We start from the raw sequence: 16,929 nt of genomic DNA, 5'->3' as shown, positions 1-16,929 counted from the left end.
CATCGCTATATCAAATCTTTCCATCAATATTTTGCGTTTGTTACATTTTTTGTATCGAAATCCAATGGTCTTCAAAATCTTCGTTAAAGAACTTTCCCCACCGAAGAATAATCCAGCTTCCTTCAGTGAATGCACCAACTTTTTTCTTGTTGGATACTCCTTCTGTAAATAGTAGCCGTAAACATGTCTTCGGATAGCATCGGCATCAAAGCTATCGATGCCTACGACTGGTTTTGCTCGTTTTCTCTTTTTTGGTGTGTGAAGTTTATTTTCTTCTGTGCCAGTCTCGCCATATTTTTTTTTAGTTATCCGTCTAACAGTTCGTTGTCCAATATTAAGCGCATCAGCTACGCGTTCAACCACTGACGTTATAGGTAAAATTGGCCCTCCATTTTGAGCTTCACGATCGAAATAGTTACGAAGGCGTATTAGGAACTCACGTGTCTGACTATTTAGAACAGTTCTCTGCGTACGTTCGGTCATATCGACGAAATCCACAACAAAGGGCTTGAACAGAGTCCAAATTAACGAGCAAGGGTCAACAGTAATGCAGTATCAATATTTGAAATCCAAAGCCAGGTCAAAACTATATCACAATCGCATTGCACTGACAGTTTATACTTTTCGAAGCAACGTCAATTCGAAACTGCTTTGTTTTGCATTGAGCATTGACGCGAGTTTGCCGGAGGTAGTAGTTGTGCTAGCCAGCGATCCTATGTGACGATCGTATTAGATTCCATTTTTAAAAATTTATTGATATTTTTTTGCGATTTCAGAGGTTTGTCCACATAGTGAAAATTGTTCATATTCACAAGTACATTCACCCCTTAAATGGTGCAAACTGATTTTTCTACACTTGTATACATTTAAGAAATCAATTTAATAAATAAATTTTGAGTCCTAAACCTAAAACTACATTCGATAAAATTTATGAATCTCTGCACATCACTATCGTCAATAAAGTAATACAATTATTTCCTTCAAAGTCGTTATCAATTAATACGGAACTTCATGAGCGGACAAACGTCAAACCGGCCATCATAGCGTGCCGCTAGTTTAGTTAGTATAAAAAATCACAATAAACAAAAATGCACTTTTTTAAAACACCATTTCTCCAAGATTTCTTGACTGATTTAGAATAATTCTTTGTCATGATAGGAAGTTTGCAAGATAGTCCTATAAAAAAAATTGTAGGTACCTATGAGTTTTATTGTAATTTATAGTACTAGCTGATGACCACAACTTCGTCCGTGTGGATTTACGTATTTAAAAATCTCGTGAAAACTCTTTAATTTTTAACCGACTTCCAAAAAGGAGGTGGTTCTCAATTCAGCCCGTTTTTTTTCGACTTTTTTTTAAATGTATGTACATCGATTTTTTCCAGGTTACTGGACCGATTTGCAAAATTTTTTTTAATCAAAAGAGGATGTTTCGGTGGTGGGCCCATAACAATTTCTGGATCTAATTCCTCAATCCTGATGCTGCAAGGTTACTGCCCGCCTAAGCTATCAAGATTCAGGGAGTGTTCATTGTAAATTAATGTTGTAGAGGTACCAAGCAATGTGTTACAACTTTACAATGCAAATTAGCTACATTATTATAAAATAAAAAAGTTTGAAAATTCACATTCTTATTTTATTATTAAGATGATTTCTAGTGTTTCGTAGGTACCTCAAAAGAAAAAAGAATCCTTAGAATCATTTAGTTGTCTGTTTGTCTGTCTGTCTTTTGTGTCTGTCAATTCATGGGAATTGAAAACTATAGGGTACTTCCCGTTGACCTAGAATCATGAAATTTGACGGATAACAATACCTTATACCAAGCACAAGTAAAGCAAAAAATTAGAAAAACGTTAATTTGTAGTAATATCATAATAAGTTTAAGAATTAGTGTTATAAGCAGGTTATATTTATTTTATTTATTACTAGATGATGCCCGCGACCTCGTTCGCGTGGTTTTAGAATTTTTAAAAATCCCGTATGAACTCTTTTATTTTCCGGAATAAAAAGTAGCTCATGACCTTCCTCGGCATGTACAGGACGCGGCCGAAAGTGATGAACATCGGCCTTTAGAATGACATTTCTTCTTTGTAGAGCGTTGTCTCTGTCACTCATACTGATATGACGTTTTGTCGGCTTCAACGACGGTGCTCTACAAATTTGCTATCTCCTTCTAAAGATCGATGTTCATCACTTTTGGCCGCGTACTGTAAGCTAACTTTGTACCATTTCATCAAAATCGGTTAAACTGTTGGGCCGTGACAAGTTAACAGACAGACAGACATACAGACAGACACACTTTTGTATTTATAATATTAGGATGGTCTATATTAATTATTACGGATCCAAAGTAGGACCTACTTTACCTATCATAAAAATTATAGTAGTCCACCAAATTGAGTTAACATGGTTACTCTAACTAAGAAAACACAGGAAAGGGACGCATTGAAAACCAGGTTCCCTCTTTCGGCTCGCGTTACTGGGCTTAGAAGACTTTCTAGTTGTACAACGAAGTAGTAGTTAGAAATTCTTTGATTTATAGATTATTATTGCGATACGATGGGATTGGCAACACTGATTTAATTGTCTGTGGATTATCTGGCTTGTGTTTTTTTAAATTTATGTACGGCTTTGGATGCAAATCTTTAGAGTACACCTGACCGTATTAAACACACGATTCTCGTATGTATGTAACCAGATATAGTTAGTAGAAACTATATTTAAACTATACTTTAGGTACCTACCTAATACATAGCATATAGCACATTCTTGCTATGTATATTGTATAATATTTTATATAACTAGTTAGCTAGTTAGTTACATTTTTGTTAAAAATAAAAATGTTTTACTACATAGGTAGGTAGTTACCTACATAATGTTTTCAGTAGAGTTCTACACTAAAATTCTCTAAATTAAAATCTTTATAGGTAGGGTAGGTACCAACTTTATTATCAAAAAATTAATATTATAAACTGCATAATAATCTAGGTATGCTAGGATAAGAATAGGATTTGAAAAATAAATGGAATTTAACAAGACATAACTACGTTCATCATCATTACTAAAAAGAAGGTAATAAAAAAATCAATACTCGTAGGGCATGCGTGAAAATGTTTAGTGAGATTTTTGGTAAAACGGTATCTTCGTCCATAATGGTTATGATAAGTTAAAAAACTGAGAAACTTCGCCAAAACCAAGGTTAATATTAAGAAATCTTTCTCTGCTATGTTCCGAAATGTAATAATATTTAATTTATAATCTTTTGTATTATGTTGGCCGTATTGATTCGGTTGTCAACAACTTCAGAGTGGAGGTGCGAAGTGATTGCGCGTAGTGTTATTGTTTTGTGGAAAAAATTGTGAAACCTAACTAAATTCTATTAGTTTTCCCTAATTTTTCATTACAGTTCTTGCCTTTGTTCTTATATGTTTATTTTCTATGTGGAATATGTCAATCTTAAGCGCGGTAAGTAATAAAATTAAGCTACATCAACATCTCCACAGGGCGGTACAATCGTGTGAAAATTGACAGAGTTTCTTATCCAAACCAGCGTTTTATCACTAAAAACCATTGTTATTCATTGGAGTGATCTTATAAACGTAGTAATCCGATACAATCGCATCGATTCAACGTATCTGGGGGAATATTTCGACAGTCTCCGATATGCATCCTCCATATTTTACTGCTACGTGCATGGTACCAACTACATAATATAAGTAGGTATAAACGAGACGATCCCTTTTCATCTTGGCCCATTGCTTTTTGTGTGTATTTTTCGTCAATCTGGAATGAGTTTTGGGTTTATTTAGGTTGCTTAATTTATATGCAGCGTTTGTTATGTTAGCTACCTGAATACTGGCGATCTTCGTTTGTCCTTGTGAGTTTAGGGCACGATAGTCAGGTACCAGCGCGACATCCCATTCCAATATACTAAATTTAAAAAATACAAAATATCTGTTTCGGCCATTATAAGTAGGTGCCTACTTAATTTTATTATTTAAAAAAAACAACATTTTTAGTAAAAATAAATTAACTTTACACACCTACTTAATATTATGAAAATAAAAAATACAGATGATATAAACTTTCACTCATCCCTTTCTTGTACAAAAATTCCAATGGACAACGCCTGACCACAAAATTATATTATATTTAATATAATTATATTATATGGCCAAGTTTAGATTTTATTTAGATTTTCGGTAGGTATGCCCTGGTTTAATTGTCGTTGTTGGTTTTGTAAGGTGATGCAGCTATGAGCAATTTTTTTTTAAAGAATATTAGCCATGGCTCTTAACTAACATTCCCCTTTCCCCCCAATTAAGCATGAAGCTTGTGCTAGAAGTGGGTGTCTACAATAGTGCAATGGGTGGTGTTTGAACCGGCGACCTTTCGAATTTCAGTCTGCACTTTTAACCGTTGAGCTATTGAGGCTCAAAAAAAGTGTCCACTGGCAAGCAGTGCAGTGAGTGTTTACATTGAAAAAGGTGACTTCTGCATGCAGAAGTTACTTACCTGTGGATTATAAATTCCAAACAGTTCCGGTGCAGTTTCACTTTGCATTACATTGGTCCTTGCTTTAAAACAGCCACACAAAGAACAAAGGTCAAAATACTAGGACTTTGGTCCTCAGAGCGGCTACTTAAGAAATATATGAGTTTTTAAGTTTTATGAGAAAACTAATCATAATATCGACTTTATCCAAGCTAAATATGTAGGGAAGCAAGTACTTAATCCCAAAATAATTTTATATTTTGCCTCTTCAACCTACATACAATAATTCCATTACATATTATGTAAAGAGTTTATTTCCTTTGTATTCTCAGATTTCTATTATTAGAAGAAAGAAAGAAAAGAAAGCTCATGTGGAGATTTCTACACTTATATATTTATATTTGTTGTGAGTTGCAATGTATGTAGTATGGCATAGCATGGTTTAATGGGAGCATTTCCAATATTTTTTGTTACAACTTTATGATGGTTAGTATTAAATATTAATTACTCACACATACTGGCTGGCCCCCCTTATACAGGGTCTTTGATAAATTATAGGACATGACTAGCTTATGCTCACGACTTGGCCGCATGGACTATACAAATTTCAAATACTTATTTAACCCCGCTAGGGGTTGAATTTTCAAAAATCCTTTCTTAACCGATGCCTACGTTATAATCTATTTTTTTAGTAGTTTAAGCTGTGCGTTGATAGATCAGTCAGTCACCTTTTCCTTTTATATATTAAGACAAATGAGGTAGTAGTACCAAATAGTTTGTACCATTTGTTTTCTGTTATGTGACAAATGCTTACTGGACAAAATGGTCCGTCAAGTTCTTTTTATGAGTTCATTTCCGCGATCAGCTGTTTGTAGGGTTGTTACATTAGAGTTTGAAATAATAGGGTCTTGGACTGTCGTAATAAAATTATGAGATTTTTTGTACAGCGGTAGTTTATGGGGCTAGAATTATTCAAAATTCACATAATTTATTGAAAATAGGTGACAAATTACTTTTTTTGATGGTCGGGTGTTGTGTTTGTATGAGATGTATTAAAGAGAATATTTTAAAAAAAATTAGAATTTTTGTTATTTTTAAGATAATTAATTATTAACGTCACGGACGGAAGGCGGTTAATGAAGTTACAGGGCGTAAACGACAAATATTTTAATTTTTTTAACATAAAAGTATTTTCCTGCTGAAATTACTCTTATTTTTATGTTAAAAATTAGAAAATATTTGTCCCTGAAAATTTAAGAGCTTTAGATTTTTTTAAACTAAATCCACATGGATGGAGTCACAGGCATTACATACAGCATTAAATTATTCATTAGCTAACAGCATATTCAAATAAAAGTTTTTTTTTAATGTTTTATAGACTCAGCAATTGTTGCCCTTAACAAGGCAGAGCTTCTGTGACATCACACTATCACACACACACATCTTCCTATGACATCACACTGTTTTATTAATTTCTTGTTGTATTTTTGACAATAATTCCATGGCAGGTTCTTGATAATGACTAATTAATCTACTCATTGACTTAGTAAGTACTATCATCAATATGTACAGTTCTTTCATCCGTACCCACACACTTTTGTATATGTAAATGCAAAAGTGTGTTTGTTTGTTGGTTTGTTGGTTTGTCCTTCAATCACGTCGCAACGGTGCAACGGATTGACGTGATTTTTTGCATGGGTATAGATAAAGACCTGGAGAGTGACATAGGCTACTTTTTATCCCGGAAAATCAAAGAGTTCCCACGGGATTTTTAAAAAACTAATTCCACGCGGACGAAGTCGCGGGCGTCAGCTAGTAATATATAAAGGATTTTAAAAATGGCATATACCTAGATAACATTTATATTTTAAAACTAGAAGAATATCAGTGTCATAGTATAAATTGATTATATTTGGCCTATGACATTCAGTACTAATTATAATGATTGTTGTATAACTTAAACATGTAAGTATTTTGAAATATTGGAGATAGTGCCATTGTTACCAGTTTCACATAGCAAATCTTTAACCAATATAACAAAACTCTTTAGATATAGAACCAGGGTTTGTAGAGATCTGGTAGGTATTTGTAATTGAGCTCAACACTGACCAAGTCAGTAACCGGATGGATTCATCAACTGCTCAAGTGCTAGTATGATATGCGCTATCACAACTAAGTAACTACTCAACTATAGTACAAGCTGAACCGCCTCTGCTTCGCTCAAGTTAAATTTATGAAAATAGGTGAGAAGGTGGAATTAAAAAAATCCTGAAACATTGACTTCTTCATTTTTAGGGTTCCGTACCTCAAAAGGAATATCTGGAACCCTTATAGGATCACTTTGTTGTTTGTGTCTGTCTGTCAAGAAACCTACAGGGTACGTCCAGTTGACCTAGAATCATGAAATTTGGCAGGTAAGTAGGTCTTATAGCACACGTAGGGGGAAAAATCCGAAAACCGTGAATCTGTGGTTACATCACAAGAAAAAAATTAAAATGTGTTCATGAACAAATATTGCTATTTTAGACTTTCAAAGTAAGATTGCTATATCAAGTGGGGTATCATATTTATTATTGTAAGTAATATAAACATAAATTAAAATAAATATTATACTCTTGGTATAAGTTATAAGCTATAAGCAACTGTTACCAATAAAAGACCATACGAAAGGGCTGTACGTGTATATTCTAAAACAGCATTTTTATTATTTTTAGGCATTATAGTTATTGATTTTTCGTGCAAAATGTCGATAAAATCCGATTGTAGTAGGGAACCCTCAGTGTGCGAGACTTGCACTTGGCCGGTTTTTTTGAATTTATATATGTTTTTATGGACGTACAATAAATTTTGAAGAATATATTGAGTATTAGTTGCTAGATTCGGTGACAAAATTAGTTCCGAATTGCCGCATTACTTAGCTTTAAAAAAATGTTAGTTTCGTCAATAAAAGTTGCTCCGTGTGCGCCTATTCACGCCAGAGAAAGGCGGTAAGAACATAAGAAAAATACCGAAACCTATGTGAAATAAACATGAAACCTGAACGCACAGGTGCTATTTACTTTTTAATAAACAATTCCATTAATAAGTACTTACTTAGCTGATTTGTTTTTGCGTGCGTAGGTTTTGTGTGTGCCACTTCCAAGAGTCTCACGGTGTCAATTTTATTTGCGAATGATGCACATTTATTTCAACGTCATACCTACTTAGATATTTTAAGACCATTAAAGTAAGTAATAGAATTGATCTGTTTTAACTTTTTAATACGGTTAAAAGAAGACAAGAAAAGTATAATCCGACTATACTCCTCTCAAAAATATCTTTAATTAGAAACCAAATTCAACAGTTTTTTCTTACGTCGTCTATCTGTCCGACTGGGGAACGCCTGTAAAACCAATAATAATATACAGTATGTTTTCTTAAATGGGACAGTATGGGGAAATCCAAAACTTGGTTAAGCGTGATTTGTCCATAAAAATCAATGAAATTGACTAATTTTTTTAAATGCCAATCAAATCATTTCACTGTCGTAAGAAAAAACCGGGACAGCAGAAGTTGATCTAATTTAAGTAAATGTTTTTCATACATTTATACTTAACTGGTAGGTAGGTAACCTAATGACCCTAGAGGTATGATTCCGAACCACGCTGCACGCAGCAGTGCTGCCGCAACAGTGCTGTCACCAGCTATCACAGCGGCACTACTGGTCCCCATACAATCTCTATAAAGTTATATAACATTAACTTCCGAGCTAGGCAGCAATGTTCCGCTACATTGCTGCCGCGACATTGCTGCCTAGCTCGGAATGTCAGTGGAGAGTGACATAAGCTACTTTTACTATACACAATTTTACTTTAATATATCAGTGTTTCGGGTTTTAGTTTTCAACTTTATAAGCAATAGCTTATGCTCGCGACTTCGTCCGCGTGGACTACACAAATTTCAAACTCCTGTTTCACCCCCTTAGGGGTTGCATTTTCAAAAATCCTTTCTTAGCATATGCCTACGTCATAATAGCTATATGCATGCCAAATTTCAGACCGATCCGTCCAGACGCACAGCTCAAACTGCTGTGCGTTGATAGATCAATCAGTCAGTCAGTCAGTCATCTTTTCCTTTTATATGTTTAGACTAGATGATGCCCGCGACTTCGTCCGCGTGGATTTTGGTTTTTGAAAATCCCGTGGGAACTCTTTAATTTTCCAAAATAAAAAGTAGCCTATGTCCTTCCCCGGGATGTAAGCTAAGTCTGTACCAAATTACATCAAAATCGGTTGAACTGTTGGGCCGTGAAAAGCTAGCAGACAGACAGACAAACTTTCGCATTTATAATATTAGTATGGATTAATTATCACGTGCTTGAACGGTGAAGGAAAACAATGTGAGGAAACCTGCATGCCTGAGAGTTATGTTTTATTATTCCATAATGTTCTCAATGGTTTATGAAATCTATGGTCTAAAGTTTTCTACTCAGAATGAGAAAAAAACTCTTCTCAGAATGAGAAGAGACCCGTGTTCGATAGTGATCCGGCGATGGGTTGAAATGGTATAAAGAGAATTCAATATTGAGGGTCAAGACCAATCGGTTAACCGTTAATGCATCCGCCGACAGTATATCCATTAGAAACAAGCGAAAGCTTTTATTTAATCTTATGTCGCTCAATTGCATCCTAATTTCATTGGCATTGGTTACTTTTAAATAAAACTAGCTATTAAATAGTAGGTTGGAATAGTATGTACAGTACACATATTGGTAATATAACACACAACGCACACGATCCATCGTCGGCTTACTACAGAGCACGGGTCTCAGAGTGAGAAGGGTTTTGGCCAGTCTACCACGCTGGCCATGTGCGGATTGGTAGACTTGAGAACACCTTTGAGAACATTATGGAGAACTCTCAGGCATGCAGGTTTCCTCACGATGTTTTCCTTCACCGTTAAAGCAAGTGATATTTAATTATTTAAAACGCACATAACTCCGAAAGGTCAGAGGTGCGTGCCCGGGATCGAACCACCGACCTCCGATTAGAAAGCGGACGTCCTAACCATTAGGCTATTTCTTTTTCTTTTTTTAAAAAGAATATTAGCCATGTTAAATGACTAATAAGTATTCCCCTTTCCTCTCCAACTAAGCGTCAGGCTTGTGCTAGGAGTAGGTACGACAATAGTGCAACAGGCGGGGTTTGAACCGTCGACCTTTCGGTTTTCAGTCCACTCATTTACCGGTTGAGCTATTGAGGCTTCAAATGCTCAACCCAAAAAACAGCATATGGTAATATAACATTGTGTATTAAATAGTTAGTAAGTAGTTAATATGTCTATATAAAAGGAAAAGCTGACTGACTGACTGACTGATCTATCAACGCACAGCTCAAAGTACTTTACAGATCGGACTGAAATTTGGCATGCAGACAGCTATTATTACGTAGATAATACATCCGCTAAGAAAGGGTTTGTGAAAATTCAATCCCTAAAGGGGTAAAGCAGGAGTTTGTAATTTGTGTAGTCCACGCGGACGAAGGCGCGGGTAAAACGTGGTGTTAAAATATAGTACAGTGTATGGTATAGTATATGACTATGTATGGTATAGTACTATGTATCGTATAGGATAGACAAATAAACCTAGGCGGTTTAACCTGGAGTCAAAAAAAAAAAGTGTAGTTCCGTACCTGAAGGGTGCCAACGGGACCCTATTACTAAGGCAGAGACCTATAGAGCACACTTTGACTTTGCTCAGATTTAAGATTGAGTTAAAACGAGACAGATTTAAAAAAATAAGTGTAATGTTTTCAGCGTTCATGTATGGTGCATGGTGTATCGTTAGGATCCATACGTCATCCCGAGTGACACGATATAATTTTTATGAAAAAAAAATCAATATGGCGGCTATATGTTTGCTTTCAAATATAAAAAACATTGTGTGGCAAACGAATTTTTAATTTTTGTCATTACGACTTGTTGATAACAATTCAAAATTCAAACTCCGCTTTATGTATTTTGACATGTCACCTTTTAACTATTATTTATTTGAACTACCGCAGGTCTTGCGATCATCGCCCGCCAAGTTTGCCGGGGATTCCCGCACAAAAAAGCGGTCTCTTGAGTATAGATTATATAGAAACAAAACAGCTTTCCAGCAACCGCGGCGGGCGCGGCCGGCGTGTGAAAACCGCTCCGTGAGTTCCCACACTTACGCTAGGAACTCACGGAGCGATTCCTAGCGTGATATAGTTGTGGTCGTGGTATACTAAAAACAAGGAGGACTCGCCGACGTGTTTGAGTGTGCTGAGATCGTCGCGCTTCCAGCGCTCCCCATATCAACGTAGTTTGGCTCCCATTTGAATATTAACAAATCAAATTCACTGAAATTTTGTAGATATGTTCTACGAATTAATATTCGTGTCTGTCGTTTGCCAGATTTCCTTAAAAATATTTAGTTAAAATCATTTATCACGAAGTCGCGGTTGTTTAATATTCAGTTGGTTAATATTCAAATGAGAACCAAACTTAGTTTGTATGGAGAGCACTGGGAAGCGCGCTAGAGAAATTTCTCTTAAGCTTACTTTGATTTGTTATAAAAAAAGTCATCTCGTCACGGCTCTGTCGATCTGCGTTGAGCCTTATGTTATACGAGCCCCGGGAATTTTATCAAGAGGTGATTGATAGAAGCTGAACCTTTGTAAAATAGAATACTCGCAACCGACGCGGCGGCGCGTACTGATTCAATCAATAGAGTGCAATATAAACTAAATCAATTTAGTTTTGTACCCTTTAGAAATTGCTAGATGATGCCCGTAGTTGAGTCCGAGTAGATTCAGGTTGGAACTGTTTAATTTTCAGGGATAAAATTAATACACGTTCATCTCCAGGATACAAACTATCTTTTTACCAAGTAGGTAATGCCCGCAACTTCGCCCATGTGGTTTGAGTTTTTTTTAAAAGTCAATCCAATCCAAGTCGCGGAAATCATCTAGTAAAGAAATAAACAAGCAGTCTCAACCGTGACGCGTGCGCGAACTGAGTCCCTGGGAAAAAGGACCCCGGATGGGTTCGAGACTAGTTGGGCTAAAGTCGACTAAATACGTTAGTAAATCCAGTATGTAATATATTATGTACTAGCTTCGTTCCGCCTAACAGTCGATTAAATTTTTTTAGATTTTTTTCATCCTCGTACTTCAAGGAATATTATAAAAAAAGAATTAGCGAAATCGGTTCAGCTGTTCTCGAAATTTGCGATGAGCAACACATTTAGTGATTCATTTTTATATTATAGATAAAGAAATAAAGAATTTATGTATGCAACAGTCGCATCACGACGTCTAGGAATCAGCTTAACTTATGTCAGTGAGGTGTGTACAAAATGCATTCGATCTTAAGGTCATAGCTCATTAGAGCCACCCGGCACCAGACATGCACCGCCTCGCCTCGTGCGGTTAGTATTCTTTATATTTACAAGGCATCGCCAAGGTCTGCACCCGTAGGTACGTAGTCGAAAGTCCACAGACACGTACGAAGCGATTTGCTTTCTCTTTTTCTCTCTAATTCGGACCGCCAGGATATGGAACGCCCATCCGCCATCAGTTTTCCTCTCCAAATTTAATATGGGTACCTTCAAGTTAAGAGTGAACTGGCATCTTCAGGGCGAGCGCGCTGATAAGCTGCATCAGTACCTTCAAGTCAAGAGTGAATAGGCATCTTCTGTACGAGCGCGCTAAATCTTAGGCTGCATCAGTATTTTCAAGTCAAGAGTGCATAGGCATTTTCTGGGCAAGCGCGCTCCATCTTAAGCTGCATCAGTGCCTTCAACTCAAGAGTTAATAGGCATCTTCTGCATCATCACCTGCCAGCAAGTCTGATTGCAGCCAAAAAAAATATATATAAATATATGAACTTTGCTCATACATATTCCATAATCACTACCCATATTATAAATGTGTGTTTATTTGTTTGTTGGTTTGTCCCTCAATTACATCGCAACGGATAGACGTATATTATAGATGTATAGTTTTAGACCTGGAGACTGACATAGGTTTTTTTTTATTCATTATAGGCAAACGCTTGACCGCAATCACACCTGATGGAAAGTGATGATGCGGCCTAAGATGGGACGCGTTTACCTAGAAGATGCCTATTCACTCTTGTTTTAAAGATACCCGGGTTGTAGTTGGTAGGAAACACATATCGTGGAAGAGTATTCCAAACCTTAGCCATGCGTATGAGGAATGATGACGCAAAACGTTTCGTGCATCTAGATGAGATGTCGACGACTTAAAGATGGAAACTCGACGTCTTGGGGTATAGATATAGAAGAGTACTTCTCATCCCGGATAAAGATTCCCACGCGATTTTTAAAAACCTAAATCCACGCTATGAAATCTCGGGCATCAGCTATTAATATACGTAATAAGGAATACTAACCGCACGAGGCGGTGCGGATGTCGGATGCGAATGAGCTATGACCTTTACACGTATCGACTGTACTGTAGCAGATATCTAGTCACCCTAGGCTACAGCCGCCCGCCCGCCCTCTCGCTTCCGCTCGATTCAGTTGGCCTTTATCAGTCATATATCACGGACTGTTGCTGGCGTTACCGGCAACAAGTAAGGTTAGTGTTGCGCCCCGCACATTGATGCACACACTTTTTTGTTTTTTCACTTTTGAAACTCCATGCGGGAGGCTATAGTGCAGTGATTAATTGAAATTGGGTCGATTTTAATCGTCAAATTGTTGTGCAAAACGTTTTTGCAATTTGTTAAAAAACTATTTTTTGAATTCGGATTTCGGTCACTTTCTTGACACTATTATCACAGTTTACGACAGTTTAGGAAACTTCTAGCAAAGCGTCAAGGTTTCAGTGTCATTGGCAGGCGTCAAACACGCGTACATTTGACGCAGCCTAAAGGGCTTATTCCACCTTCCTAAATAAGACCTCCTGAATGGTATAGTTACCTTCAAACTAGACAACTTAGCCACTCAATGGGGCCGATTCTCTAGGCGGTTTTCTAATTTTAAAATGTCTAATATTAGACTTAGAAAGGTGTGTTATTCTGAAAACCCACTTAAATGACAGGTCTAACCTAAAATTGAATTTGACAGCACTAAACTATTCAATTTAGATTTTAAAGAGCAAAAGTTATTCTGTTGCACGAACTAAATGCCTAAATTAAGAAACGTCAACCTAAAATTTTCTAAAATTAGAGTGGACCTCGCGAGGTGCCCACTAAATTTAAAGTCTGCTTAAATGGCAAAATGGACGTGTTTTGAAAGAAATATTTTTATTTGAGTTTAGAATTGTTATATTTAAGATAAAAAAAGTATCTTTTAAGTGTTTTAATTTAATTTAAACTTTATAAAATGGAAATATACGTGGTTTCTCTGGCTCGTCGTTAATTCACAAAAAATAATTAGGTTGGTTATCTACTTTGTTGTCTAAGAGTATCAGACACCTCCACAGACATCCTGGCGGCTTCAGCAAGGCAAACCTAAGATCCTTAAGTCTCCTTATTTCTTAACTAGCAAGTGGCAGCTGTTCGAAAATCCTGTGGGACTAGGATACTTTTCTGTAGGTACTTAGCTTACCTACCTACCTAATAAAAGTAGCCTATAAGTATATCCTTCACTAGTATGTGTCCTTGTGAAAAATCTCTGTGCCCAACTAGGTTAGATGCATAAAGGAACATACCCAGAGACAAAAACTTGCATAGGTAGCTACCTAAATATTAGTGTGAACATAAATCTTTGCCAATTAGGTATGCCAAGGTAAAACTTGATGCCTTGTTATCATTATCAATGAGATTAATTCCTACTACCTACTACTTATTGCTAAACATATCAAAAATAAAGCAGAATAAGTGTGGTGGTAGAGTAGGTACTTATAATAAAGTTTAAGTTCTAAAATCTTAATGAGTTCACCTAAAGGTTTATTTATAGGCTAAATTAACAGATTTTACATTTAGTTATGTCTTATACTTACATACCCCTAGTATTGAACTAAGTACTTGAGTAGTACCCAGTTACTTCTTTATTTTCAACTCAGTAGATACCTGCTTGAAAGACTACCTATTACATGCATAAGTAGGTACTTATACTAGCTACAGTACAGTATAGATAACTACAACTAACTGACATAGCCTGGGTTCACTTTAATCATCTGATAAGTTTTAGTTGAGAAGTACCTAGTAGATACATCTTGTAATTCCTAAACATATCATGATAGGATCTTGTTGAGTTTACCTATATAGGTATACCCATACCCATATGGGTATCACATTTCAGGTTAACTAGCTGACCTGCCTGAGTTGTACCTGCCCCAGCTTTGTTCGGGTGGAATAAGTACCTATGTAAGTATCTGAAAATTATGTCGTAGTGGTCTATATAGGTACTTAAAGTAAACGTTCCTTACATGCAAATTCTCAAGTTTTTAAACTCAGCAGCTTAATAAATTACTAGACTCAGGAGTCAGCAGCTTATATGCTGATGTCAGTCAGTCAGTTTATATTTTTACATTTACATAATATGTACAGAAGAGAGAGAGAAAAGCTAGGACTTCTCCATAACATCCTCAAAAATGTGTGAAGTCTGCCAATCCGCACTTGGTCAGTGTGGTAGATTATGGCCAAAACACCTTATTCGGAGAGGTGACCCGTGCTCAGTAGTAGTGACCCGGCGATGGATTGATAATGATGATGATGATGATGTACTGACCTAGCTACCTGCCTTTAGGTCACAAGAAGTATATAGGGTACTTCTAGTACCTAAAGTGATCCTATAATGGTTCCTTTTGAGGTATGGAACCCATAGTTAGAAGAGAAATAACGTCAAAAAATAATTTGATTTCTTTTATCTTTTCTAGATCTATTTTATTGAAAACGGACTAAAGTTTTCTACACATTCCTATAATTCTACAAATTAATACAGAAATCTATAGACTCAACCTTTATTTAGTTTGAAATCTATAGATCTCTGACTTTGCATAGACTTAAGATACTGATAAAAGAGACAGAGTTATATCATTGGCATAAATCTGTCTCGTTTTAACTGAAACTTACGTCAGAGCAAAGTCAAAGTATGCTCTCTATACATATCTGTGCTTAAAGTATTATGTTTTAACTATGTCTAGTCTGAGCTAATTCAAAGTATAAGTACTCTATAGATTTTAGCCAAAGAATATGCAAACCTCAAAAAATGATTTTATAATTGTTATGGTGAAGACTGCATTGAAATTGATATAAATAGGGACTGAAAACTAATTTTGAACTATTTATACCTATAGATTATAAATTTCATTTTTCAGGTAGTACTAGTACAACTAAGTCATACTACAGCTGCTCAGTATGATGAAGGCAAGAATTTCCTAACAAAAGCAAGAAAACTTCAATCAGATACTTAATTAACAATTACTTTTATTAAATAAAATAATAAAATATATACATATGTTTCATTCTGTACTGTACATAATTAATATTTATTTCAATAACATTTAAATAAAAATTAAGTTTAGGAAACAACTGTTCATTTTTGGTAGATGAGTGACGGAACATCTTTTTAACTCGCAGACTCCATATACTTGGTTTCATGAAATGGGCTGAAATAAAAATTATCAACGTTGAAAGTTTGTTATGATGATGTGTTGAAAGGTGTAATGTATCCTACACTTCAATTTTTTGCTATGCATACTAGCTGTTTACTATGCAATTAAGCATCACTTTCTTTAACGGTGAACCAAACCATTGTGAGGAAACCTAAATGCCTGAGAGTTCTCCATAGTGTTCTCAAAGGTGTGTGAAATCTGTCAATGTGCACTCGGCCAGAGTGGTGGACAATGGCCAAACTCTTCCCGTTTTGAGAGGAGTCCCCTGCTCAGTAGTCAGCCGGCAATGAGTTGATCGTGTGATGATACTAACTGTTGCCTGTAATTATTATTTTTATATAGGTATGCTACACTTCCATTTTTTGCTATATTATAATATGTACTAGCTGTTTAATAAGCAATTAAGTATCACTTTCTTTAACCGTGAAGGAAAACATTGTGAAGAAACCTACATGCCTGAGAGTTCTCCATAGTGTTCTCAAAGGTGTGTGAAGTCTGTCAATCTGCACTTGGACAGAGTGGTGGACTATGGCCAAACTACATTTTGAGAGGTGAGCTGGCAATGAGTTGATCATTATGATGATACCAGCTGTTACCTGTTATTATTATTATTATACACGTAGGTATATACATTCAATCTTGATCTTGTAGGTACTTTCATGCCTTAAATCACATTACCGCCTTAGTTTGTTGAATTCATAGCAGAATTCATGGATACCTCGTTCCACGTCCTTGCACGCCAGATTTGTAAGTATACCGCCAAGTTTCAGAACTTCCTCGCTGTATATTCCTTTAGCTGTATATTCAATGTACTCTGTGGCAGTCAGTTATTTAGGATGATTGCT

At 36.0% G+C, this 16,929-nt stretch overlaps 1 protein-coding gene across 3 annotated transcripts in view; it reads left to right on the top strand.

Annotated features, from left to right (window-relative positions):
- Positions 1-3,103: 3,103 nt before the first annotated feature.
- The window catches only part of LOC117995637 (uncharacterized), a 41,886-nt gene continuing 28,060 nt past the window's right edge, over positions 3,104-16,929 (top strand). Inside the window, exon 1 of one of the 3 annotated variants that reach the window (XM_069508955.1) lies at positions 3,104-3,197. The gene's annotated coding sequence lies outside the window, so the exon portion shown is untranslated. Of the gene's footprint in view, positions 3,198-3,283; positions 3,465-16,929 lie in introns of those variants that run through there. The other 2 variants (XM_069508956.1, XM_069508954.1) reach the window with 2 other exon arrangements.

The sequence above is a fragment of the Maniola hyperantus genome, chromosome Z (assembly GCF_902806685.2).
Source record: "Maniola hyperantus chromosome Z, iAphHyp1.2, whole genome shotgun sequence".
Lineage (NCBI taxonomy): Eukaryota > Metazoa > Arthropoda > Insecta > Lepidoptera > Nymphalidae > Maniola > Maniola hyperantus.
The sequence above is the reverse complement of the archived record's forward strand: the minus strand, read 5'-3'. Positions and strand labels throughout refer to the sequence as shown.